The following is a 25,543-nucleotide window of genomic DNA, read 5'->3' as shown; positions in this document are numbered from 1 at the left end:
AGGCCCACCCACATTGTGGAGAGCAATCTGCTTTCCTCAAAGTCCACTGATTTCCATGCTAATCTTACCCAAATGTTAATCTCATCTGGGTGTCTCACAGAAGCACCCAGAATAATGTTTGACCAAATATCTGAGCACCCAGTGGCCCAGCCAAGTTGACACATAAAGTGAACCATCACACCTGGGAATGATCAGAAAAGCTCTCTAAACTGACTATACTTCAATTGAAAAAAAGGATAAGAAATTTACATCTCATATTAGCATATTAAAGATTAACTCAAAGAAAAGAAAAGAAAGAAAAAGAAAAACTCTAGGAGGGTGCAGATTTTTACTCAGGGACAGGGAAGAGCTTCCTCCACTGAGTGCCTTTTAAAGAGAGATAACAGGAGACAAAATAAACTTTGGGGATGATACCCCATGGGTAGATTGCTCGGTCGTTACAGCTGCTACATGTATTTTGTCAGAGAGTCAAAAGGAAAAGCTGTTCTCAATAGGAACCCATTTCCTTGGTGGCACTAGAGTTACCCTTTGGGCACAGATCGCTCTTTCAGTTGGAAAAGCACTTCCCAGGGCCCTTCTGTTTTCTGAGATTTTCCTCTCCTGGAGGAACCAAATGTGAATCGCTGTGTTCTGCCACAGCAAGGAGGCCGCAACTTTGAAGAGACTGTGGGTTTTTTTTCTTGGTTTGCTGCTCTGGCTGGGGCTGGCCTGGGAAGTGAGGATTCCTAGAGTCTGGGAAGAGGACAAGGGATCCTGATGGTGTGACCTCTCACCGACAGAGCAGCAAAGGGCCGAGGAGCAAAGCAGCCAGGAGGGGCCCCTGGGCTGGTTCTGCAGGGCAGGAGGGGCCAGTGCAGAGACATCTGCTGCCTGGGTTTCAGCTTTCCTTTCACTCCCTTGGGCTTTCAGCAAGAACTGTGTAAGCGCTCCAGGCTGGACTCGGGTTACTCAGAGGAATCTGGGGAGGAGCAGTGGGGGGAGGTCCTGGAACAACCGGCAGGGCAGCCTGGAGCGGCAGGTCAGAGGCAAGTGGAGAATGGGGTGGACAGGCGACTCACCTGTTAATGGTGACTCCGGGACAACCGGCTCCCACTGCACAGGGGTGACCTCAGAGGTCATGGCGGGCTGGAGGGCGCTTGGGGCTGCCTCAGAGGAGAGGCACCCGGCGTAGCAGCCTGAAGACACAGGGTGGAGGTTACCTGCCTACCTGGGTGTGAGTCCCGACTCTGCGGGTTTATCCTCTCTAACCTCAGTTTGCTCATCTGTAAACGTGAGGCTGTTTGAGGATAAACGAGTAGAAAGTGCTGAGGGTAGAGCCTGGAATGTATGTGTTTGTTCAGTAAATGACCAGGGCTGCCTTAGAGGAAGACTGGGCCGTGTGGCCTGGTTACAGGCTGGCAGGGGTCCCACTGGAGAGCCATCTAAGGCACTAGGCAAAGTGGGGGTGTAGCCAGGTGTGGGGGGTGTGGCCAGGGGTAGGGGTCGAAGGCAGATGGGAGGAAATTCCCGGTCTCAACGAGGTATTTGCAAGAGTGAGGGGCCCTCCGAAAGCGCCTCAAACCTCTCATGGGTCCTTGCCTTGCTCCTACTGCTGAGAGGAGGGAGGAAAAAAAAAACACCACCAACAAAGGCTGTTTAGCTTTTTCTCAAAGTCTTTCCTTCCCTTTGGTGGCACTGTCAGGCCAAGCAGAGGTCATTGCATTTTTGTTTTTCTCTAATCTGCTTCCAGCCCAGTGGCAGGCGCACAGAGGCCTAAAAATACCGTGAGCCGCCAGGTTGGATCACATCAGCCTCTGGCCGCCGGGCTCCCGGCCCTCTGCTCTGCGCTCGGCTTGGCAGGTCTGGGGCACCCACTGCCCGCTCTCAGGCTGGGGGTGGGCTTTGGAGGGACAGAGCCTGAGATCTGGGGCTCGGGGATGCGGGCCCGTTAAGAGGGGCTGAGGCCCAGCCGATGGCGTCAGGATCCAGGGGTGGACAGAGTCCCTGAGGTCATCCTGGGCAGCACCCCCCTTTGTACAGGTGGGAACACTGAGACCCAGAAAAGAGAGGCTTTGTGGTTTTCTGAGCCGCACTGCCTGCCCCTCCCTTTTCTTCCCAACTCCATTCAAACTGTTATCTCCCAGAAAAGCTTCTAAGGATCCTGAGGAGAGAGGGCCTGGCGCTGGGAGTTCAGAGTCCTGCCTCCAGTCCCCCTGGAGAGGTGGGCCCTCACTTGTCACTTGCATCTGGGCCTGAGTTCCTTCAGGTGTGGGACTGCGGGCTGAGGTCCCATGGGTTCTCCAGAGATGAGCGAGGCTGGCAGGAAAGCTGGGGTGGGGGGGTCCCTGGGAACTATCCCCCCCTTCCCCTAAAGCTCCTTTGCTTTCACCAATTTTCTGTTCTAGGAATCATAAGGATTTCTCTGAAAAAGAGTTCTGCTACTAAATAGAGAGGTTTCGAGGCTGTGACGGTTCCCGCTGGCTCCCGCAGTCTGTGATGTGCGTCAGCTGCTGTCATCCTCAAGTTACACTCCATGACCCGTCAGCCCTCACCTCCCTGCACCCTCCCCTGCCCATCTCACCCTGGGCCTTTGCACACATTCCCTGCTCTCCTCCACCTCCTCGCTTGGTAGCCTGGCAACCTCGGCTCATCCTTTAAGCCACAACTCAGGTAACTTCTCCTCCTGCAATCCTTCCAGATCTGCCCCAGACCTGCTGAAAGGCCTCCTCAGGGCTGCCACGGATTACAAACTATCTCCTTTCACAGTGCTTATAGTACCTTTGTAATTGCTTATACACTTGCTTGTCTATCATCAGAGAAGGCCTGAGTTTAAATCCCAGTTCTGCCCCTTCCCAGCTGTGTGGCCCTGAGTGAGTGACCTAACCTGTCTGTGCTTCAGTGTCTACATCTCTAAAATAGTGTCAGTGAACACAAAATGCTTGCTGTGTGCCAGTCCCTGTCTTATGTGCTTCATTTATTTATTTAATCCATGCAACATCCCTGAGATTGGTACAAACCCATTTATTTTTATGTTAAACAAATGAGAAAACTGAGGCACAGAGAGGTTAAGTAACTTGCCTAACGTCACACAGCTTGTAAGTGGCAAGGCCAGTACTGAAACCATGCAGTCCAACCATGGAGAGATTCTGCTGCCTTGCAGAAGATACCTCAGCAGATGTTGTGAGGTTAATATGAGTAAATAAATAAAGTTGCTTGGCATATAGTAAGTACTCAATAAATGTTCACGGTCTACGTTTCCCAGTGTCCCCTTCTCTGTCAGTTTATGCTTAGGGATTTAAACCTGGGGATTTAAAATAGGAAGTGGGCATTTAAAATTTTTAAATTTTATTTATTTATTTCAAAAAATTGGGGAAGGGGAGGTAATTAGGTTTGTTTGTTTATTTAATGGAGGTACTAGGGATTGAACCCAGGACCTCATGCATGCTAAGCACACACTCTACCACTGAGCTATACCTTCCCCCCAGAACCAGGCATATTTTTAGAGTTTTTTTCTTACCCTGTTCCCCATTTACTGTCATAGGATCATTACATGTCAGCACTGGATGGGGCATGAAATAGTGAGGACAATCATAATAGCTAGCACTTATTAAATACTTACTAAATGTCACTCTGCTAATGTATTTTTTAAAATAGGTTTTATTTTCTTAGGGCAGTTTTCTGTTCACAGTAAAATTAAGCAGAAGTTACAGAGGTCTCTCATATATCCCCTGCCCGCCCCCAACTTCCCCACTCAACATCCCCCACCAGATTGGTACATGTTACAATCGACAAGCCTGTATTGACGCATCATTGTCACCCAAAGTCCATTGTGCATGTTAGGGTTCACTCTTGGGGTTGTCTGTTCCAATCTTTTGCTCATTATTCAATCAATTGTTCATTTTCTTATTGTTGAATTTTAAGAGTTCTTTGTATATTTTGGATGCCTCTTGCAAATATTTTCTCTCAGTCTGTGGCATGTTTTCTCATTTTATTGATAGTGTCTTTCACAGATCAGAAGTTTTTAACTTAAATAAAGTTCAGCTTATCAATTCTTTCTTTCCTGGTGCTATGGTCTGAATGTTTGTGACCCCTCAAAATATATATGTTAAATCCTACCCACTAAAGATGACAGTATTAGGGAGTGGGACCTTTAAGAGGTCCTTAAATCATGAGGGTGGAGCCCTCATGAATGGGGTTAGTGCCCTATGAAAGAGGCTCCAGGGGGATTTCTCAGCCCTTTCCACCTTGTGAGGATAAAAGAAGTCTGGAACCCAGAAGAGGGTTCTCACCTAACCATGCTGAGACTATAACCTTGGACTTCCAGCTTCCAGAACTGTGAGAATAAATTTCTGCTGTTTATAAGCTATCCAGTCTGTGGTGTTTTGTTATAGCAGCCTGCATGAACTAAGACATATGGGTCATGCTTTTGTGTTGTATCTAAAAAGCTATCACCGTGGGGGAAGGTATAGCTCAGTGGTAGAGTGTATGCTTAGCATGCAAGAAGTCCTGAGTTCAATCCCTAGTACCTCCACTAAAAATAAATAAACCTAATTACTCCCCCCACCAAAAAAAAACCCCACAAACAAAAAAATGTAATAAGATTAAAAGTTACCACCATACCCAGGGTTGTCTAGATTTTCTCCTGTGTTATCTTCTAGGAGTTTTATAATTTTGTGTTTTATACTTAGGTCTAGGATTCATTTTGAGTTCATTTCTGTGAAGGGTCTAAAGCCTGTGTCTAGGTTCATTTTTTTTTTTTGCAAATGGATGTCTAGTTGTCCCAGAGCCATTTGTTGAAAAGACTGCCTTTCTCCATTGCATTGAATTTGCTCCTTTGTCAAGGAAAAGTTTATTATATTTATGTGGGTCTATTTCTGGGCTCTGTATTCTGTTCCATTGCTTCATTTGTTCATTGTTTCACCAACACCACACAGTCTTGTTCACGTAGCTTTATAGCAAGTCTTGAGGTCGGGTAGTGTCAGTTCTCTGACTCTGTTCTTATCCTTCAATATTGTGTTGACTATTCTCGGTCTTTGGTCACTCCATATAAACTTTAAAATTAATTTGTTGACAGTCACAAACTTGCTGGGATTCATAACTTGCTGGGATTTTGACCAGGATTGTGTTGAATCTATCAATCAAGTTAGGCTAATGTATTTTTAAAAATGGGTTATCTTTTCAAGTTTAAACCTTACAATGATCCTCTGGGATAGATACAATTATAATCCCCATTTTTCAGATGAAGAATCTGAGGTTCAGCTATTCCCCAAGAGATGAAGGAAAGAGCCTGTGGGATTGGATGTATATGTATTCACAAGTATATACAGTTGCCCTTTGAATAACACAGGTTTGAATTGTGCTTGTCCACTTATATGCAGATTTTTTTCAATAGTAAATACTACAGAACTACACAACCTGCAGTTGGTTTAATCTGCAGGTATAAAACCACACATACGGGGGAACCACAGATAAGGAGGGCCAACTATTAAAGTCATGTGCAGATTCTCAACTGCATAGAGGGTTGGTGCCCCTAACTTCCTGCATTGTTCAAGGGTCAACTGAAAAGAGCCTGGAAGCGGTGACATTCCAATAGCAATGAGCACACTTAGCAGCTAGATCTTGGTTTCTCTATTTCATTGCCCTTAAACACAACCTGGGCTCTTTGGAGAAATGGCTGATTCCAGGGCTGGAGCAGGGAAGACACAAAAGGTAAAAAAGAACTAAAAAGTGTTAGGGATATGGCAAAATGATACAGGATTGGATTTAGTAATGATATGTCAGATATGACACCAAAAGCACAGACAACCAAAGAAAAAACCACATAAATCAGACTTCATCAAAAATAAAAAAACTGTTGTGCATCAAAGGACACTGCCAACAGAGTGAAAGGCAACCCACAGAATGGGAGAAAAATTTTGCAAATCATGTATCGGATAAAGGATTAATATCCAGAATATAGAAAAAGCACATACAACCCAGTTAAAAGACTGAGGAAAGCACTTGAACGGAGATTTAGCCAAAGAAGAAAAGTGGATGACAAATAACCATATGAAAAGATGCTAAAGATCATTAGTCATTTAGGAAATGCAGTTTCACATCCATCAAAACGGCTATTATATGAAAAAAGAAAAGAAAAGAAAGTGATGGCAAGGATGTAGAGAAATTGAAACCCTTGTGCCTTGCAGGTGGAAACATAAAATGTACAGCTGTTGTGGAAAGCAGGATGGCAGTTCCTACAAAATTAAACATAGAATTATCACATGATCTAGCAATTCCACTTCTGAGTATATAGCTGAGGAACTGAAAGCAGGATCTCAGAGATGTCATACATCCACATCCATAGCAACATTACTCACAACCGCTGACAGGTGGAAGTAACCTAAATGTCCATTGATGGAAAAGCGGATAAGCAAAATGTATACACACAATTGAATATTATTCAGCCTTGAAAAGGAACTTCTGGCCCATGCTACCTCGTGAATAAAACTTGATGGCATTCTGTTCAGTGAACTAAGCCGGTCAGGAAAGGACAAAGGCTGTAGGATTCCACTTATATGCGGTCCCTAAAGTAATTAAAATCCTAGAGACAGAAAGTTTAATGGTAGTTGCCAGGGGCTGGAGACGGGGTGTGGAATGAGGAGATGGTGTTTAAAGAGGACTGAGTTTCAGTTTAGGAAGATGAAAAATTTTTGGAGATGGATGATGGTAATGGTTGCACAACATTGTGAAATTAATTATTCCAGTGAACTGTACACTTAAAAATAGTTAAAGCAGGGAGAGTATAGCTCAGTGGAAGAGTGTGTGCTAAGCATGTATGAGGTCCTGGATTCAACCCCTGGTACCTCCACTAAAAATAACAAATAAATAAATAAACCTAATTACCCCCCAATTAAAAAATAATTAATATGGTAAATTTTATGTTATGTATACTTTATGCCAATTAAAAAATAGACAGTACTAGATCATAATCTGTTGAATAAAATCAGAATCAATGAATCCATATTGACAATAAATAGAAAATAAGTAAGTGGAGGAGATGGGAGGGCTCTCCCTTATGTTACTAGGTCAACTGATAAATGTGGAGGAAAAGGCGGAATCAGAAAATGACAATTTTACAGCAATCATAGTAAAGATTGATTTTGCAAATAACGTCAATTTATGCTGAATCCAGGGAGGCAGATTTGGGGAGGAACGTGCTATTTGCATGGCCTTAAAGTGTTTCCCCGCAGCTTGTTGAACGCAAGGGGGAAAACAGGAACTGATCAACGGAGAAAGCAGACACAACGCTGACTGCGTGATCTGCGTGGACAGCACCGGTGAGACTTGGCCAGGAATCACGTGCCTCCACACGTGTCGCCCTGAAAAGGCTGCAACACTGTGTAATGTTCTGGTTGGCGACGCGTTAGCTGATTCGTGAGGGAACATCAGACAAACCCAAACGGGGAGGCTCTCTGTCAAACAGTTGGCCTGTGTTCTTCGGTAACGACAGTGTCACGGAAGACCAGGAACGGCTGAGGGACCATTCCAGCCCAAAGGGGGCTGCAGAGACCTGACGGCCACGTGTGATTCCTGACCCGGACTGGACTCGGTGCTGGGGAGGGAAAAGCTGCAGGGACTCTGAGACAACTGGTGACTTTGGAATGTGGACTGTTGATTAGGAGATACTGTATCAATGTTAAATTTCCGGAATTTGGTAACTGTACTGTGGTTATGTAAGAGAGAAAAAAATGTCCCTGTTCTTAGGAAACACTGAGCCAAGAAGAGCAAAGAGGAATGGTGTATGCAAGGTATTCTCAAGTGGTTTAGGGAAAAAACAAGGGGAAGAATGACTAAATAAATATGTCAGCACGTTGGAAGTTGACCTTGAATCTGGGTGAAGAGTATACAGGAGTTCTTTGACTTATTCTTGCAAATATTTTTGTGATTTTGAAATTGTTTAAAAAAAAAAAAAAGAGTCGCCCAGGGCACACGGCTGCTGAGGTAGAGCTGAGCTTTAAATCCAGGCGGTTTGGGCATTTCAGGGGACTTGGCCGTCTCTCCAGTCAGTTAGCTCCATCGCTCCCATTTTACAAAGGAGGACACTGAGGCCCGGAGAGGGAAGGGGATTCACGCTTGGTCACAGCTTGAGCAGGGTGCAGCTGAAGGACCAGCCTCTGGGATCCCAGTGAGCAGAGCTGAGGGTCCTGGCCTGAGAGAGGACTGATGCTTCTTTGGCGCTTCCTCTGACCACTTGCTGAGCTGGCTGGATCTCAAAAGGAGGACCCTGCTGGCCATATCTCTGGATCCCTGGACTGAGAAACTTATGCTCAAAGTTACAGAGAGTAACCAGACCAGGCCCCGTGGATTAAGTGGCACCCTTCTCTGTTCTACCACTGTCCACCCTGCTCAGCGCCCCTTCTTCGTTGGGACCAGTCCTTGGGAACGACACCTTCTTTGGGCCCCTTTTCCCTTCTACTTTCTAACCACCGGGTGGTCTGGTGGGTGTTGCCAGTCAGAATGTCCCACCCTCATGGCCACAGTTGATTTGTCTAGGGATGGGCCCCGGGCTCAAAATGCGCCAAGCAGAGCCTTCCTCTGAGATTTTTCTGGACTGGATTCAAGGGAAGCAGGATGTAGGCTTTCTAGTGTCAGGCTACCGCGCATAAGACCAGGGACTGATGGCAGCCACGCTCTATTGTGCGGAGAAAGCAGGCCTGACAGAATCAAGCTGAGAGAAGCAGAGAGGCAAGAGAGTGCGCTGGGATCCAGGTGTCTCTGAGGCCCTGCCATTTCCATGGTTATGTTCTATAAATACACCAGCAGCCTTCCAGTAAATTGCTCTGATTTTGCAGAAGCCCGCTTGCTTTGGATTTCTAGCACCTGAAACCAGAGTAAACCAATTCACCTGAGACCTCAGCCACTAGCAAACCTGACCTGGCACACTCTAGGCTCTGCTCGGGTGGGGTGGGGACCTTGGGAGTCGGCACTGAGGCCCTGTCTCACCAACAATATCTGATTCGCAAGGAGAGCCCAGGTTCTTACACTATGGATGGGACCATTAATACTCATACCCCCACCTTCCCTTTTTGGTCTCCTGGAATGTGGCCTTGTCGGACCCCAATCAGGCTTAAGGCCAGGTCAGTGAAAGGAATCTGGTTGATTGTCAACAGAAAGAAACAAGGGGAGAGACTTAAAACTCATCAGAGTTCCCCTCTAGGACTCTTGGTGGGAGGCAGAGAAGGACTTGGGGGACGTCTTCTATGCCAAGATAAGAGGAGACTGGTCACAATTCCTTACTTCTGCTTAAATGAGGTTCAAACTGCATGGAGCAAAGCACACAGATTTTAAGAATACATTTCTACGTACACACTCGTCTATGTAACCACCACCTGGATCAAGATTCAGAATATTTCCAGCACCCAAGAAGACGGCTGTGCACCCCTTTCAAGTCAACATGTGGGCCTCCCACCCCTCTATCCTGACCTACCTCTGTCATCACAGGTTAGTTTTGCCTGTCCTTGAACTTCACGTAACAGAATCATACAGTACATGGTCTTTGGGGCCTGGCTGCTGCTTCTCCTGTAACAATAGCCAACATTTTGGCAGGTGCCAGGCACTGCTCCAACATATTCATTTACTCCTCACAGTGTACCTATGAGGTAGGTACAAATAAGGGAAGTGGGGCACAGAGAGATGAGGGAACTCGCCCAAGACACAGGTCTGAAGCGGCAGAGTTGGGCCTGGAAGGCAGGCAATCTTAAGCCATGCTTGGATCTGAGAGATAGGGGGTCTCATGTGCATTTTAAGGGCTGAAAGGGGCTAACTAAGTGGATCTGGGTCTTTGGAGGGCCAAATGGGCTAACAGAACTCAATGAAGCAAATATGTACTAAAAAGAATAAAGGGTTGTACAACTAGAAGGCAGAGTCATGACTCATTTAATGTGAATAGGGTCACCATTTGTTTGCTTATTAATCTAAGAAGCAATTACTGAGCACCTAATCATACATAGAGGGTCAGGGTCAGCGGGTTGAGAATGACAGAAAGTTCTTGCACTGTGGAGCTCATGGTTCAGAGAGGAAAGCAGGTTGAGAATGACAGAAAGTTCTTGCACCGTGGAGCTCATGGTTCAGATGTTTAAGGGGGAAGTGACAAGATGATGGGCGGAGAAAGGGGAAGTTCAGGATGATTCGGGTGTATGTCGGGAGAAACTGACCTTGTTTGCTGGGTCAGGGATGGCCTCTCTGAGGAAATGCCATTTCAGCTGAGACCTGAAAGGTCAGCAGAGTTGGAGAGGAAGGGGTACCATGCACAGGGAACAGCAGAAGCAAATGCCCTGAGGTGAGAGAGAGAAACTAGCACAAAGATTAGAAATGTGAAGTCACTAGCGTATGCCAGTTTTCTATAGGACAGTCACTTGTCTTGCTTTCATGGAAATAAAATTCCTCATGAGTCTCAATGCTTCCTTGCTCTGATACATCTTGGTCACTGGATGTGACAGTCTCTTTTGGTCGCTCTCGACCATAACTCGTTTTCACTAAACTGGAATTTTGTGAAGCTTTGTTCTTTACTGGTTACCCATATTAGCAAAGTTAAACACATCCTGATGCAAGAGTATTGGGAAATGTGGTAAATTACTGCTGCAAAGATATTACAGTACTTCTGTGGAAGTCATGCTAGACTTTGTCAGACAACCTGAGATGCTCGGTCCCTGCTTTCACTCCCCATCAGTGTCATTGCTGATTTGGATTCACTGCCCATTTCAACTGCACATTTTAGCAGTGGTTGCAGTTCACCTTCACTGTGATTCTTCGGATTACCTGTGCCGCCTGGTCCCAGGCTGTCCAAGCTCTGATATGCATGCAGATTGCCCGGGGGCTGTGTTAAAATGAAGACTCAGACTAAGGTGAGCTGCAGGGGGGCTGAGAGTCTGCATTTTTAACAAGCTCCCAGGTGATGCTGATGCCCCTGGTCCAGGGAGAGTATTTGAAGAGTAGGGATCTAGGGTAGAGGACTGAAATGATCATTACTTTCTGTCAGTATTGTAAATGTTTATTTTTAAAGTGACATTACAGTTTCCAATGTAGGATAGGGATATTGATTTTAAAATTTAGTTTTGGGTCCCAGGTGGGTTGAGGGATTTGCAACTAAAATCACCATATCCTAATATTTTTCCACGTTGGAGAAATGGAACCCCATGTTAAGGGGCTTTGCATCTTATTTTAAAGTCAAATATGTGTGTGTGTGTGTGTTATATATTTATTTATATAAATAAGTATTTATATATATATTTATATTTATATATTTATTATATATATTTATATGTATTATATATTATTATATATATTATTATAATATATATATTTATATATATTATTTACAAATATATATATATATTTGTAAACATCGTCATTTAGTTTTTCATTGAAGAATTTCCTAATCACTTTGAGGTTTTTCAGAGTATTGTGTACATAAAAAAATTTTTTTGGTACACTGAATTTTCTGTACCATTTTGTTTAAACCCCTCACTTTACTTAAAGCATCATGCCAAGTTAGCAATAAGCTAATAAGTTTAGACATGGATATGTTTAAAAGTAGAACTTTGGCTGGTGTTTCAGAACCTGTGTTCTTTATTAATATCACTTTAAAAAAGGTAACTGCACAGTATTTGTAACTGAGTTTTTATTGGCATGATAGTATCAACTTGACTTTCCCATCGCATATCTAACAGTGGTTTCAAATTTATATTCAGTGTTTTCCAGGACACCCAAATGTTTAACTGAAGCTGAAAAGGAGTCATGTATTTCTTGGAAGATATTTATTAAATTCAATAATGTTAAAAGAGACTTTGACTGCATTGTTCACTATCAAGTTGAAAGAATGCTTTTAAAAAAAGAAATAGAATGGGATATAATTTTTTTCAAAGATCTATTGCAATGTCACTTTTCCACACATATTTGCACCATTGTTATATTTCTGGCTTTCCAAATTATTTCTGCCAAGTTCAGTGTTTGTAAATACTTTATTACAAATTTTAAATAATCTTTCTCCAGTGTGACAAAAATCCCCTAAAATGTTGACATTTAGAAGTATTTGAGTTTAGAAGTGTATAAATCTAATCATAATTATTATCTCTGCTACATACATTAGGGATTAACTCTAAGATAATGAATGATATTTAGCGTCTCTTAACTTACCCCCAAATATTTTTATAGTACCTGCTAACATTTTAATAAATGAGTTTTGTATTTCATCCCCTAAGCAACATGTAATAGTTTTTTGCTCTTGATATTTGATTTATGCATAAACGTTCTGCCATGATGCTACCAAATTTTGTCAAATAATACTCCAATTTCCACACTCTTAAAATTAATTGACTCAGTGTCTGAATGCTAGATGTTGCCTCATCAAGAGCAGAATCATTTATATAATATTTTCAACAAAGACACACTAGCATTTTTTTCCATTTTATGTAGTCTCTCTTCTGTGGCACTGCTTTTCACTCTGTCCCATGTCTCTGCTGATCTTTTCTGTGTTTTCCCTCCTTTTCTCTCTATGCTTTAATGTGAATACTTTCTGCAGCATGTCTTTCAATTCACTAATCCTGTTTTTCTGTCTCTAATCTGCTATGAATCCCATCAAATGCATTCCTTTTTAACAACAACTTTATTAAGGTATACTACATACACAATAAGAAACCGCACCTATTTAAAGAACATAATTTGATGAGTTTTGACATATGTAAACACCTCTGAAACCACAACCACAATCAAGATTCAGATCATTCTCGTCCCCCTCCACAGTTGCTTCCTGCCCCTTCACCTCTCATCTCTCCCTACATCTAGTCCCAGGCAAAAATCAATCTGCTCTCACTATAGACTTGTTTGCATTTTCTGGAATTTTATATGGAATTGTGCGATATGTATTCTTTTGCTTTCAGCTTCGGTGGCTCAGTATAAAGGTTTTGAGATCATTCACGTTGTTGAGCGTATTGGGAGTTCATTCTTTTTAATTGCTGAGTAGTATTCTGTTGTATAGATTTAATGCATTTTGTTCATTCATTTACCTATTGATGGTTATTTGAATTGTTTCCGGTATTTTGATACTGTGAGTAAAGCTGCTATAAATATTCTTTTACAAGTCTTGGTATGGACGTGTGTTTTCATTTCCCTTGGGTAAATACTTATGTGATGGTATACTTTTTGAGGTGTCAACTTGACAGTAGTCCCCAGTTACTCTACACGGTTCAACACTAATCTAAGGGCTGCAATGAAGGCATTTTTGTAGATGTGATTGGAGTCCACAGTCAGTGGACTTTAAGTGAGGGAGATTATCCTAGATAATCTGGTTGGACCTGGTCCAATCAGTGGAAAGTCCTTAAAAGCAGAGTTGAGGCTCTCCTGAAAAAGAAATTCTGCCTTGAGACAGCAGCTTGAGTCCTTGCCTGGGAGTTCCCACCTTCCCTTCCTGACAGTCTGCCCAATGGATGTCAAATTTGCTTAAGCAGCCCTCCTTCCCACCTCCAATTGCATAAATCAATTTCTTAAAATGAATCTCTTATTATGTATCTCCTACTGGTCTGCTTCTCTCTTTGAGCCCTGACTGGAAATGGTTCCAGAGGAACAGACTCTGAAGGATGAGTTTTCTGAATTGGTTCTGGGTTTTCCTGAATTGGTTCTCTAACCCGGGTGGACTTGAAGGCACTAATGACTTTATTTCCAGTGGTAAAGCGGGTGCTGGGCGTCCACGGTATGCTGAGGCATTGGATACTCCTAATCAAATACCTATAGAAGTGAAGTCCTGAGTGATGGCGTATTTGCTACCTTAGAATATTTCAGTCAAACTAAGGAGTATAATGGGATTGGCTGGTTGCTCCTAACTGCACTGAAGAAAGGGAGGAAAGAAAAGGATGAGCTCAGGGGGTTAAATCCTCAGCTCAAGCTATGCATAATGACCTGAAATCTTCTGTATCTGCCTTGACAGAAACCTTTAAGGCCAAGATTCCTGGAAACCAAACCCAGAGCCTCGTGCTGCAGGCAGCTTTTAGTGGTGCTGTTTTCAGTCTTTAGCAGGCATCTCCAGGTGAGTCACAGTGCAGCTCCTTAGGATTTTGGAGCAAAGCCCTGCCATCCTCTGTAGATACTACTCTCTTTTTGAGCAACAGCTTTTGGCTTGCTACAGGGCCTTAGTAGAGACTGAACTCTTAACCACGGGCCATCCAGTTACCATGTGACCTGAGCTGCCCATCATGGCCTGGGTGTTGTCTGATCCAAAAAGCTATAAAGTTGTGCATGCACAGCAGTGCTCCTTCATCAGTGAAGTGCTGTGTATGAGGTTGGGCTTGAATGAGCATACGTAAGGCACAAGTAAGTTGCATGAGGAAGCGGCCCAAGTGCCCACAACCCCTACTCCTGCTGTATTATCCTCTCTCTCAGCCCACACCTATAGTCTCACAGGGGCATTCCCTATGATCCGTTGACCAGGGGAAGAGAAAACTCAGTCTTGGTTTAGGAAGGCCTCGCATAATATGCAAACTTGATAAAGATGAACCCCTGCAGCGCTGCAGCCCCTTTCTGGGATATCCTTGAAGAATAACAGCGAAGGAAAAGCCTACCTTTTGGCAAAGCCTTGAGCAGTGCACCTGGCTGTTCGTTTTGCCTGGAAGAAGAAATGGCCAGAAGCTCTGGTAGTCTAGAGGTCTTAGTTCCAAAGGGAAGAATGCTTCCACCAGGAGACACAAAAATGTTTCTGTTGGAAGAAACAGAATTGGAAGTTGAGACACTTCATCTGGTCACTTTGGGCATCTCATGCTTCTCAGTCAACAGGCAAAGAAGGGGTTCCCGCACTGGCTGGGGTGACTGATCCTGACTACCAAGGAGAAAATTTGATTGCTGCTACACAATGGAGATGTATTAATAATAGTTAATTTTTTTATTAAAACATTTTTTATTGAGTTATAGTCATTTTACAATGTTGTGTCAAATTCCAGTGTAGAGCACAATTTTTCAGTTATACATGAAACCACACATACAATCATTGTCACATTCTCTTTCGCTGTGAGCTACCACGAGATCCTGTACATATTTCCCTGTGCTACACAGTACAATCTTGTATCAAGTTATAGGATGTCAAAAGTGGAAAGGGAGTATCACCCAAGGAGTTCGCATCTGCTTTTGGGGAAACTGTCATGTGTTTTGGTTGTGTAAAGGTTGGTTGCATCATGCTAGGTGGAAGTATGACTTTGTTATTATCTTTATTTGGAGCTTAAGAATAGTTAAGGAGATGTGCAGGAAGTGGTTTTGCTGGGTCTTCAGTCTTTTTAATTCTAGCTATTGTAATGAGGCTGTAGTGGCATCTTATTGTGGTTTTAGTTTGCCAATCCCTAGATAACTAAAGATACTGAGCATCTTTTTATTGCTTATTGGCCATTTTTGTATCTTCTTTGGTGAAATGTCTACTAAAACGTTTGCCCATTGTTTTATTCAGTTGTTTGTCTTATTATTCATTTGTGGGTTCTTTATATATTCTGGATTCAAGTCTTTTGTCAGATATATTGTATTGTACCTCCGCTCCACTCCTCTCCATCTAAGGCTTGCCTTTTCATTTTCTTTATGGTGTTTTTCAAAGAATAAAAGTTTTAAATTTTGATTAAGTTCAACTTAAGACTCATTCCTTTCATGGTTCCTACTTTCTGTGGCCTAAGAAATCTTTGCCTGTCTCAAAATCACAAAGTTTTTTTTTTTTAACGTTTTCGTCTAGAAATTTACTTAATAGTTTTAGCTTTGTGGGGAGGGTACAGCTCAGTGGTAGAGTGCCATGCTTAGCATGCACAAGGTCCTGGGTTCAATCCCCAGTACCTCCACTAAAAATAAGTAAATAAAACCTGACTATCTCCCACCCTCCACCAATTTTTTTAAGTCTAAAAAAAAGCGTGTGTTTAAAGAATAATTTTAAGGGGGGAGGGTATATAGCTGAAGTGGTAAAGTACATGCTTAGCATACAGGAGGTCCTGGGTTTAATCTCCAGGATCTCCTCTGAAAATAAATAAGTAAGCCTAATTACTTCCCCCTCCAAAAAAAACCCCCTAAAAATAATAAACTTTAGCTTTTACGTTTATCATCCATTTTTACTTTCCTCAAGGGCCTCCTCCAGCGCTTCTCAGATCTGTCAATGCATCCCCACCAACCTTAAATCTAAGAGTCAACCTTGCCACCTCCCTGGCCTCAACCTTCAGCCAATCTATCATCAAGTCCTGGCATTGTACTCCCTGAAAAGTGCTCTATCGCCACCAGTCTACCCTGCCTTGACTGTTAAGGCAGCCTCCTAACTGGTCCCCTGCATCAGCCCACACACTCCACTCCGCATTCAGTGCTCTTTCAGCGCCCCATTCCAGCCAGGCCAAGCTCTCATCCTTTGGACATAGTCAACTCCTTCCAAGTCAGCCTTCAGATTTCAGCCTGAGATCTTTGACTGAATCAATCTCCGTCACCCTTCCCCAATACCGGTTCTCTTAGCACAAGGTACCTCTCAGAGGAGACTTTACTATCTGCAAACTTTAATTTTGTGTGATTCACCTTTTAACGTTTTCCGTCTCCACCAGATCTGACTTCATGACTGTTTATCCCCACTTTATACTTCCAGTGACCCGTACAGGGCCTAGCACTCGGAAGGAGCCTCGATACATATAAGAGACGAACGAATAAATTAGGAAAATGGAGTAATAGAGGGATAGGCTGATGGCTGCTTGTGTTCTCTTCGGTGGTAATACCGGACGTGAAACAGTAACAGCCCCTGCTCTCTTAGAGCCCCGCGGCGGCCTAACACCTGCTGGATGCCAGGAGGAAAGGCCTCGCGATTGAGGGTGGGAAGAACAGGTGAGGGACCGGAGAGGCCGTTAGAAATCCATTCACACCTGAGTTGATCTGGGCCTTCGTTGTGCAGGAAAAAAGGGCCCGGCCGGAGGAACTTGGTTGCCCGAGCTCTCGCCGGGAGGAGCCCACCTGCAGCAGCCCCACGCCACATGCTGCGGATCCGCTCCGCGCCCAGCGGCCGCGTGGGTGGGCGGGGGCGGGGCCACGCCTTCCCTGGCTGTCCCCGCCCCCTCAGCGTGCGCGCCCCCGCCGCCGCCCCGCGCGTGCGCCGCGGGCCGGGGGCGGAGGTTGTGGGTGGCGGCGGCGGGCGCGTGCGCTCTCGTCCCCTCGCGCCGGCTCGCGCTCCCGCGCCGGGACTGAGGCGGCGGCGGCTGCGGCGGCAGTGGCGGCGGCGGCGGCTGAGGCGGCGGCGTGGGGGGAGGGCCGGGAGGGGGGTGGTTGGGGGGGATGGACCTGGCGCGGCGGCTGCAGCGGCAGGAGCCGGTGCTTGAGCCCGAGCGACGGCGCTGGCGGAGACGCCGGCTTCTCCTCCCCTCCCCGCCGGTGAGTGAGTGCCCCCGCCCCGCACGCTGGCGGCGGCCGCGGCCCCTCACGGCCCCTCCGCCCCGGGCGGGGAGAGTCGTGAGGGGAGCGTGGCCCCGCGGCGCCGCCGACGCGGGCCCGGCCTCCCGCTCGCGGCCTGACGCGGCTCGGACCCTCGGTCTCCCCCGTTCGGGGCTGAAGCCCCGGGCCTAGGACTCGACCCCCAGCATCCCGCCGGGCCTCTTCCCTCTCCAGGCCGGTTCCGCTGTCATTTTGACCCTGGGGTTCCTCCCCCCACCGCCTCACTTCGCCCTCTTCGCAGCACCCCTCCAGGGCCGCGGGAGGGAGGGCTGTGAGCAGCTGGGCCCAGGCCCAGGGACTGTTTGGAATCTGGCTCTGGTGGGGGTCTGTGGTCTCACGAGCCCTCGCTTGCCATGGCGCCCCCAGAAGTTGGCCACTAGGGCTCAGCCATTTGCCACCTGAAACCAGTTTTGTACCTTTTGTTTTGATTTTGAACTTGTCGTTTGAGGGGAGGAGGCAGCCTGCAGCACTGGGAAAGGGGAGAATAGGAGGTGCGCGGTGGGATGTGAATCTAGGCTGGCTGGCCTTGGCCCCAGGTGCCTTTATTAACCCTTTTAGGAAGAGAAAAGGGCCTCAGTGAGTTGCACATTCCCTGGAAGTCCAGAGATCCTCTGATAGCTTGCAGGCTTTAGCCTTTTCAGCGTAAGCAAAGGTGTGTGTAGTGTTTGTCCAGGGTTGTTTGGTTTATCCCTAACACTGATGGTGAACATCCCCCAGGTGAGCCTGCCGCAGAGTTTCTTGAAGCAGCCCGCTTAAACTGTTGGCTAATCCTCCCTCTCCTTTGGTGACACCTTACACATTAGTCTTGGTAGATCGCAGCCACTGCTTTTGCAGGCTGCCTTTTCATCTTGACTTGTCATAGAGGAAAGGAAGATGAACACACACATATACTAACCCAAAATGGTTGCTATAAGTCTGACATACTTATCAGAGGTACCTGTACCATAAGCATCTCTATGAAAGATCTGAATTCCTAAATTATTAAAAAGCAGGTAGCTGCTTTACAGTAAAACTTTGATTTGCTATGCCTTTTGACCAATGTCTTATTGGAAGTTATTGATTAAACCAAATTCTTGTCTTTGAAATACAAGTATAGAAATTGTTTCAAAGCGTGAAAGGAAAAGAACCTTATGAAAATGTTAATGTGTTAATGACAGGATTCCTCCAGAAGGTAGATATATTCTTTCTCCACTTGTAGATTAGAAGGGTGAGACTCGAATTATGAGTAGGTGGTAGTTTTACTAGTGTATGTAACAAATGATGCTTATAGGTGAGATTTTAATGCAACAATACCTTGTCCTCTATCAACAGAGTTGGCTTGTATTTCTTTTGAAATCACACACCCACTCTCTGGCTAGTATAGAAAGATTAAAAAGCTGCTTCTGGTCTGTGGGCGGTAACCTTTTAATTTCCAAAGAGTTTTCAGCTGCTTACAGAGTAAATTGCTAATCAACAGCATAGGAAGAATTCAGCTATTAAAAATTCATTAGCATGTGATCTAGATCTGTTAAAATTACAACTTTTATTAAGGTTTGTCAAGGGGTGGATGCTGTGTACTCTGTATAGGAAATGAGATTTCTCAGAGTATTTGCATCTTCAGATAAACAGAGGCACAATCAGTTGACAATGTTGTGACACCTTACAGTAGTTGAGAGAATCTTTTATGAGCACACGAAACAGTACAATGTGTTGAAGAAACTCAGTGACCTGGACTAGTTGGTGACCACCATTACTTTAAACTCTTTGCTTCTCCTCTCTACCGGAATATTCCCTTTTTCTGCAAGAGTTCTTATGCCTATCATATATGTACAAAACCTGTAATGGCTGAAGGCTGAACTCCTCAGGGTGACATTTATGGATCACTCATTAATTAATTAATCAAACGTTTATTGAACCCTTACTTGGTTCCAAGATTTTTTTCTGGGTAAGTAGTGGGCTATGGTGGGGGGGAAGTCCCTGCCCTTAATGAGCTTTATTCTTTGTGGTGAGAATGAGGATAGCAAAGAAGCAGACAGAGGTAATTTCAGATAATGTTGTAAATCAGTGATTAGCAAACTTTTTCTGTAAAGGATCAGAAAGTATCTATTTTAGGCTTTATGGGCCGTACAGTCTCTGTTGCAGCTACTCGGCTCTCTTGTTTTCGTGTGGAGCAGCCACAGGCATACATAAACGAGTGTGTTTGTGTTTTCATTAAACTTTGGACACTGAAATCTGAATTTCATACAATTTTCCACTGTCAAAAAATGTTAAAATTATGCTCTTGATTTTTTTTCCCCCAACCATTTAAAAACATAAAAACCATTCTTAGCTCATCGGCCATATAAAAACATGAGGCAAGCTGGATTTGGCCTGTGGTCTGGCCCTTTATAGAAAGTTTGCTGATTCCTTATGTGACCCATGAAAATAAAAGAAGCTGATGTGATGAGTGAGTGATTGGTGGAGGTGGTGGGGAGGCCTCACCAAGGAGAAGATTTGAGTTGTGGCCCCAAAGATGGAAGAGCTTTTCCTGGCAGATGAAATAGCAAACGTCTGCAGACGGAAATAAGCATCCATGTTCCCCAGCATTGAACTTCTCCCCATACCATGTCATTCTTGCCTTTGTTGCTCTCAACTAGGTTGCCCTCCTGTCAGGTTTTAAAAGCCTACCCATTATAGAATCTCAGACTTGGAAGAGATCTTAGCTTCTTATCCAATTGCTCTCTTCTCAGGTGTTCTCAGTGATTTTTCAGCCTCTGTTTGAACAACTTTGATGACAGAAAATTCATTACTTGGAGATAGCCTGTGCCATTTTTAGATAGCTCTAATTGGTTAGAATGTTCTTCTGCATGTTGTAATAGGATTCAGCTTCTCTACCTCCTTTTGCTGATGCTGCCTTATGGTGCCCACGGAGTAAGCCTGCAGTAGGGTTGCACCTCATCCCCAGGATTCAGTTCTGAAATCAGTGCTTGAGACAAAATCACATAAGATGAAAACTATACTTGAAAATTCCTTAAACTGCTTAAAAAGCATAGTGTGCATGTTTTTGCATATATAGTTGTATATAATTCTTATGTATTTTACAAACTGAGAGTCAGTGAAGGAAGGAGCAAGAGGAAAAAATATGTAGAGATGTAGGCCTTCAAATAATTTTATCTTTCTTTTGTGTATATGTTTTTATTGAAGTATAATCATTTTACAGTGTATCAATTTCTGGTATACAGCATAATGCTTCAGTCATTCATGAACATATATTTGTTTTCATATTCTTTTTCACCATAAGTTATTATAAGATATTGAATATAGTTCCCTGTGTTATACAGTATGAACTTGTTGTTTATCTATTTTGTATATATTACTCAGTATCTGCAAATCGCGAATTCCCAATTTATCACTTCCCACCCCCTTCCCCCTCTGGTAACCATAAGTTTGTTTTCTGTGTCTGTGAGTCTGTTTGTTTTGTAAGTAAGTTCATTCGTCTTTTTTTTAGATTCCACATATAAGTGATATCATATGGTATTTTTCTTTCTCTTTCTGGCTTCCTTCACTTAGAATGACAGTCTCCAGATCCATCCATGTTGCTGCAAATGGCGTTATTTTATTACATTTTATGACTGAGTAGTATTTCATTATATAAATATACCACAACTTCTTTATCCAGTCATCTGTCGATGGACATTTGGGTGGTTTCCATGTCTTGGCTATTATAAATAATGCTGCTATGAACATTGGGGTGCATTTATCTTTTTGAATTAAGGTTCCCTCTGGATGTATGCCCAGGAGTGGGATTGCTGGATCATATAGTAAGTCTATTTTAAGTCTTTTGAGGAATCTCCATACTGTTTTCTGTAATGGCTGTACCAAACTACATTCCCACCAACAGTAGGAGGGTTCCCTTTTCTCCACGGCTTCTCCAGCACTTACTGTTTGTGGACTTTTTAATGATAGACATTCTGACTGGTGTGAGATGATACTTGTAATTTTGATTTGCAATTCTCTGGTAATTAGCGATATTGAGCATTTTTTCATGTGCCTATTGGCTATTTGAATGTCTTCATTGGAGAATTGCTTGTTTAGTTCTGCCCATTTTTGGATTGGATTATTTGTTTTTTTTATTATTAAGTTGTCAATTTTACCTTTTAAAAGAGCTGTCAACTCCTTATCAGAGAGTGGGAGATGGTGGAGAATTTTAATATGTTTTTGCTTCCTTACAAGGTTAATTTTATTGTATTTATGCGTTAAGCTTCTTATTGTATAAATATAAAACATTAATATGTATTTGTTGATGTATTGTGAATATTAAGTGAGATAATATATATGTAAGCACCTGGCACATGGTAATTGGTCAATAAATGTTTGCAGGATTTGAATCTAAATTTCTGCTTCATTGGACTCACATGCACACTGTCCTTTGAAAAGTTATAGAGAACTTGGCCACCTGCTTCCTGTCTTTCCAAATTGGCATTTCCTGTTGTGGCTCTGTAGAGCAGCTGTCACTCTCTCTGTCCTTGAATGTTAGTCACATTCTACCAGAGGTCAGCTAGTAAGTTAAATGGGCATATGATGTAACTCTATTAGTTCTGCCACATGATCCTTGAAGCCTTTGAGCACTGCTATTATGTCTCTGATTTCGCCTTCACTTTTCAGGGCTAAATATTTTCATTTCTTTCAAAGTTTTTCCTTATTCTTCACCCTTCTGATTCTTGTGTGTATCCTAGTTTATCATTGTTCTTTTTCACTTTGGTACCCTGAAGTACATTTTAAGGTACAAACTCAAGTTTTACCTCCTTGATGAAGTCTTCCCTTATAATTCTAGACCTTCTCTATATTCCTGAACACTTTTATCTGTACTTCTCAATTTAATATTTTCTTATTTTTGTATTTTATTCTTCTTTCATGAGCATGTACTGTACCTCGTAACAAGACAGGAAGCTTCTTGAGGTCCAAGACCATGTGTAAATATGTACAACTTTCTAAAAACAAACTTTTAAAATAAATGTTTTATTTAAAACAGCATTAGATTTAATGAATTATTGTGAAGATAGTACAGAGAGTTCTTGTCTATCCCACACCCAGTTTCCCTTATTATTAACATCTACATTAGTGTGTACACTTGTCACAATTAGTGAATCAATATTGATACATTATTAGTAAGTCTGTACTTTATTCAGAGTTCCACAGTTTTTTCCTCGATATCCTTTTCTGTGTTCCAGGACCCCATACATTACATTTAATAGCTATGTCTCCTTAGCTCCTCTTGGTTAAGGCAATATGTCCGATTTTCCTTGTTTTTAATGATGAAGGCAATTTCGAAGATAACTGATCAATATTTTTGTAAAATGTCCTTCAATTGGGATTTGTCTGATGTCTTTCTAGTGGTTAGACTGATGTAATGTGATTTGGGAAGGAAGACCACAGAGGTAAAGTGTCATTCTCATCACATACCAAGAGTAAATACTATTGACATGACTTATCAGTGTTAGTGTTAGCCTTGATCACTTAGCTGGAGCCATTGTAAAGCTGCCCCTTCGTTCCTCCCTTTCTATACTGTACTCTGGAAGAAAGTCACTATGTGTAGCCCACACTTAATGAGTGGTGAGTTATGTTCCACCTCCTTAAGGATGGAGTATCTACATAAATTTCATTGCTCAAACTGTTCCAGCTTTGACCATTGGGAGTTCTTTCAGTTGGCTCCTGTTTCCCTTCCCTTTGGCATACTCCCATGGTTATGTGCGTGGGTGAATACTTTCTTGCAACATAAAATGCTTCAGGCTCATCTTTTATATATCATGCTCCTGTCCTATAATCAGTCATTTTTTTCCAGGACCTCTAGTTCCTTTTGCTGAAAAATGGTATTACAAAAAGATCTGGGTGCTTGATGTGCTAGTTGCTACCATAATATTCTTGCTTCTAGGCCCTCTGAGTAACAGATCAGGGAGATATGTGTGTATACATTAAGCTGTATATATATACACATATCTATAATTATTTCCATATGTAGCCAATTTTCTCTGTATTAAGCTAAACATGAATTCATACTGATATCTCCAACTCTGATTCTTTACCACGTGGATCATTCTAACCCTTCCACTTCACCAGTGAGAAACCTGGCTCCTGCCCTCTGGCATCCATTTACTCAATTCTTCAGTTCTAGTATACATGTGTAGTGTTTGCACAATTGTTAATCTGTCCCCCTGAGGGAAAACTTTATCAACTAAAGTGCTTATGAATAGTTCTTTTGCCTTTAGTCTACAGACTCCACTTCCTTCCATCATTACTTAGGGGTCAGCACCTTATTCCTCCACTCCCAAATGAAGTTGTTTCACCTTTGAAATAGATTTAGATTGTTTGTCACATTCTGCATTCCATGCTGAGATTCCCTTACCTCTCAAATGATTTTTAAAAATTATTTGTTTTTGTGTCTTTTTTGTTAAAGTATGGTTGATTTATTGTTAAAGTATAGTTAATTTCTTTCTTGTGTCTAAATAATAATCCATTGTATGAATACACAGCATTTCGTTGATCCACTCACCAGTGATACACATTTGGGTTGTTTCCACTTCTTGGCTGTTATGTGTAGTGCTGCTGTGAACATTCATGTGTAAGTTTTTGTTTGAACATGTTTTGGATTTACAACTAATGTACTTCTTTTGGTACATTTTATTTTTATATTGAGAGTAAAGTTACACGGTGGTTTACTTGGATTTAAGTGCTGAAAAAATGCTACTTTCTCAGGGCATGATGTTTATCAGTGGATCCTGAAATCACATAATTTTCCCATTGTCTTTACAGAGTAAAGAATTTTGGTCCAGTCACTGTGAAGTTGGATTATAAGATCTGCTTGTGGCCTCAAGGAGTTTCTGAGTGTATAAATTGTATTTGACGTTATGTATTCAGAGGGATAGTAGGCAGGATTCCCATTCTGTGATCTATTTGGCATCAGTGATATTGCAGAGGTTTTATTCTTATTAACCGCATTCCCTCTGAGGTTTGGACTATAATAGAGTGGCATTAAATATTAGTGTTTTCCTTCTCCTATTTCAGTACCCAGCTCCGAGCTTTGTTTTGCAGTTATTGCTTTGACACCTTTGCTTTGATAAATTTGTTTTCCTCTAAAAGACTTGGCCAAAGTTTTCTTCTTTTTATGCTCTATTGCTATTAAGTGTGGAAACACAGATCAGAGCCACAGTGAGGTACTGCTTAACACCTGTAGAATGGTTGCTTAAAAAGCAAAAGAAAACAAAACCAGAAAATAACAAGTGTTGGTGAGGATGTGGGGAAATTGGAACCCTTGTGCACTGTTGATGGGAATGTAAAATGATGTAGCCACTGTGGAAAGCCGTATGAAGGTGCTTCAAAAAAAAAATTAAAACAGAATTAATATATGATCCAGCAGTTGTACCTTAGAGTATCTACCCAAAAGAATTAAAAGCAGGGTCTTGAGCAGAAATTTGTACACCCATGTTCACAGCAGCATTAATCACAATAGGTAAAAGTAGAAGCAACCCAAGTGTCCATCCACGGATGGTAGATAAACAAAATGTGTATAGACAGAGTAGAGTATTAATTCAGCTTAGAAAAGGAAGGAAATCCTGATACAGTCTACAACGTGGATGAACCTTGAGGACATCATGCTCAATGACAATAAGCCAGTCACAAAAAGACAAATACGACATGATTCCACTCATATGAGTTCCCTAGAGGAATCAGATTCGTAGAGACAGAAAGTAGAATGGTGTTTGCTAGGCACTGGGGGGAGAAGGATGGAAGTTATTGTTTAATGGGGATGGGATTTCAGTTTTGAGAGATGAAAGAGTTCTGGAGATGGATGGTGGTTTCACAGCAGTGTGAATGTAATTCCACTGAACTGTACACTTAAATGGTTATATATATTTATGTATACATATTATGTTATGTACACAAATTTTATGTATATTTTACCACAATGGGAAAAAAAAACCTCCTTGAATACTCAGCTTAAAAATAGATAAATTAGAGCGCATGCTTAGGATGCAGTAGGTCCTGGGTTCAATCCCCAGTACCTCCTCTAAAAATAAATAAATAAACCTAATTATCCCCCCCCAAAAAAAACACTAAAAGAAAAAATTAGTTCTATACTGAAAAATAAAAAATTTTC

At 42.8% G+C, this 25,543-nt stretch overlaps 1 protein-coding gene and 1 long non-coding RNA gene across 8 annotated transcripts in view; one reads left to right on the top strand and one right to left on the bottom strand.

Moving 5' to 3' along the window:
* Nucleotides 1-1,077: 1,077 nt before the first annotated feature.
* LOC140686614 (uncharacterized) lies at nt 1,078-16,953 on the bottom strand. Its single transcript, XR_012060455.1, has 3 exons — nt 16,869-16,953; nt 14,571-14,704; nt 1,078-1,175 (listed from the first exon to the last, which is right to left on the bottom strand). It is a non-coding gene; the product is annotated as an uncharacterized lncRNA (long non-coding RNA).
* A 298-nt stretch (nt 16,954-17,251) lies between these two features.
* TMCC1 (transmembrane and coiled-coil domain family 1) overlaps nt 17,252-25,543 on the top strand; it is a 186,460-nt gene continuing 178,168 nt past the window's right edge. For 4 of the 7 annotated variants that reach the window (XM_072941905.1, XM_072941900.1, XM_072941904.1 and 1 more), the window contains exon 1: nt 17,270-17,370. The gene's annotated coding sequence lies outside the window, so the exon portion shown is untranslated. Of the gene's footprint in view, nt 17,371-25,543 lie in introns of all 7 variants that reach the window. The other 3 variants (XM_072941901.1, XM_072941903.1, XM_072941906.1) reach the window with 3 other exon arrangements.

Source organism: Vicugna pacos, chromosome 17, assembly GCF_048564905.1.
Source record: "Vicugna pacos chromosome 17, VicPac4, whole genome shotgun sequence".
NCBI lineage: Eukaryota > Metazoa > Chordata > Mammalia > Artiodactyla > Camelidae > Vicugna > Vicugna pacos.
The sequence above is the reverse complement of the archived record's forward strand: the minus strand, read 5'-3'. Positions and strand labels throughout refer to the sequence as shown.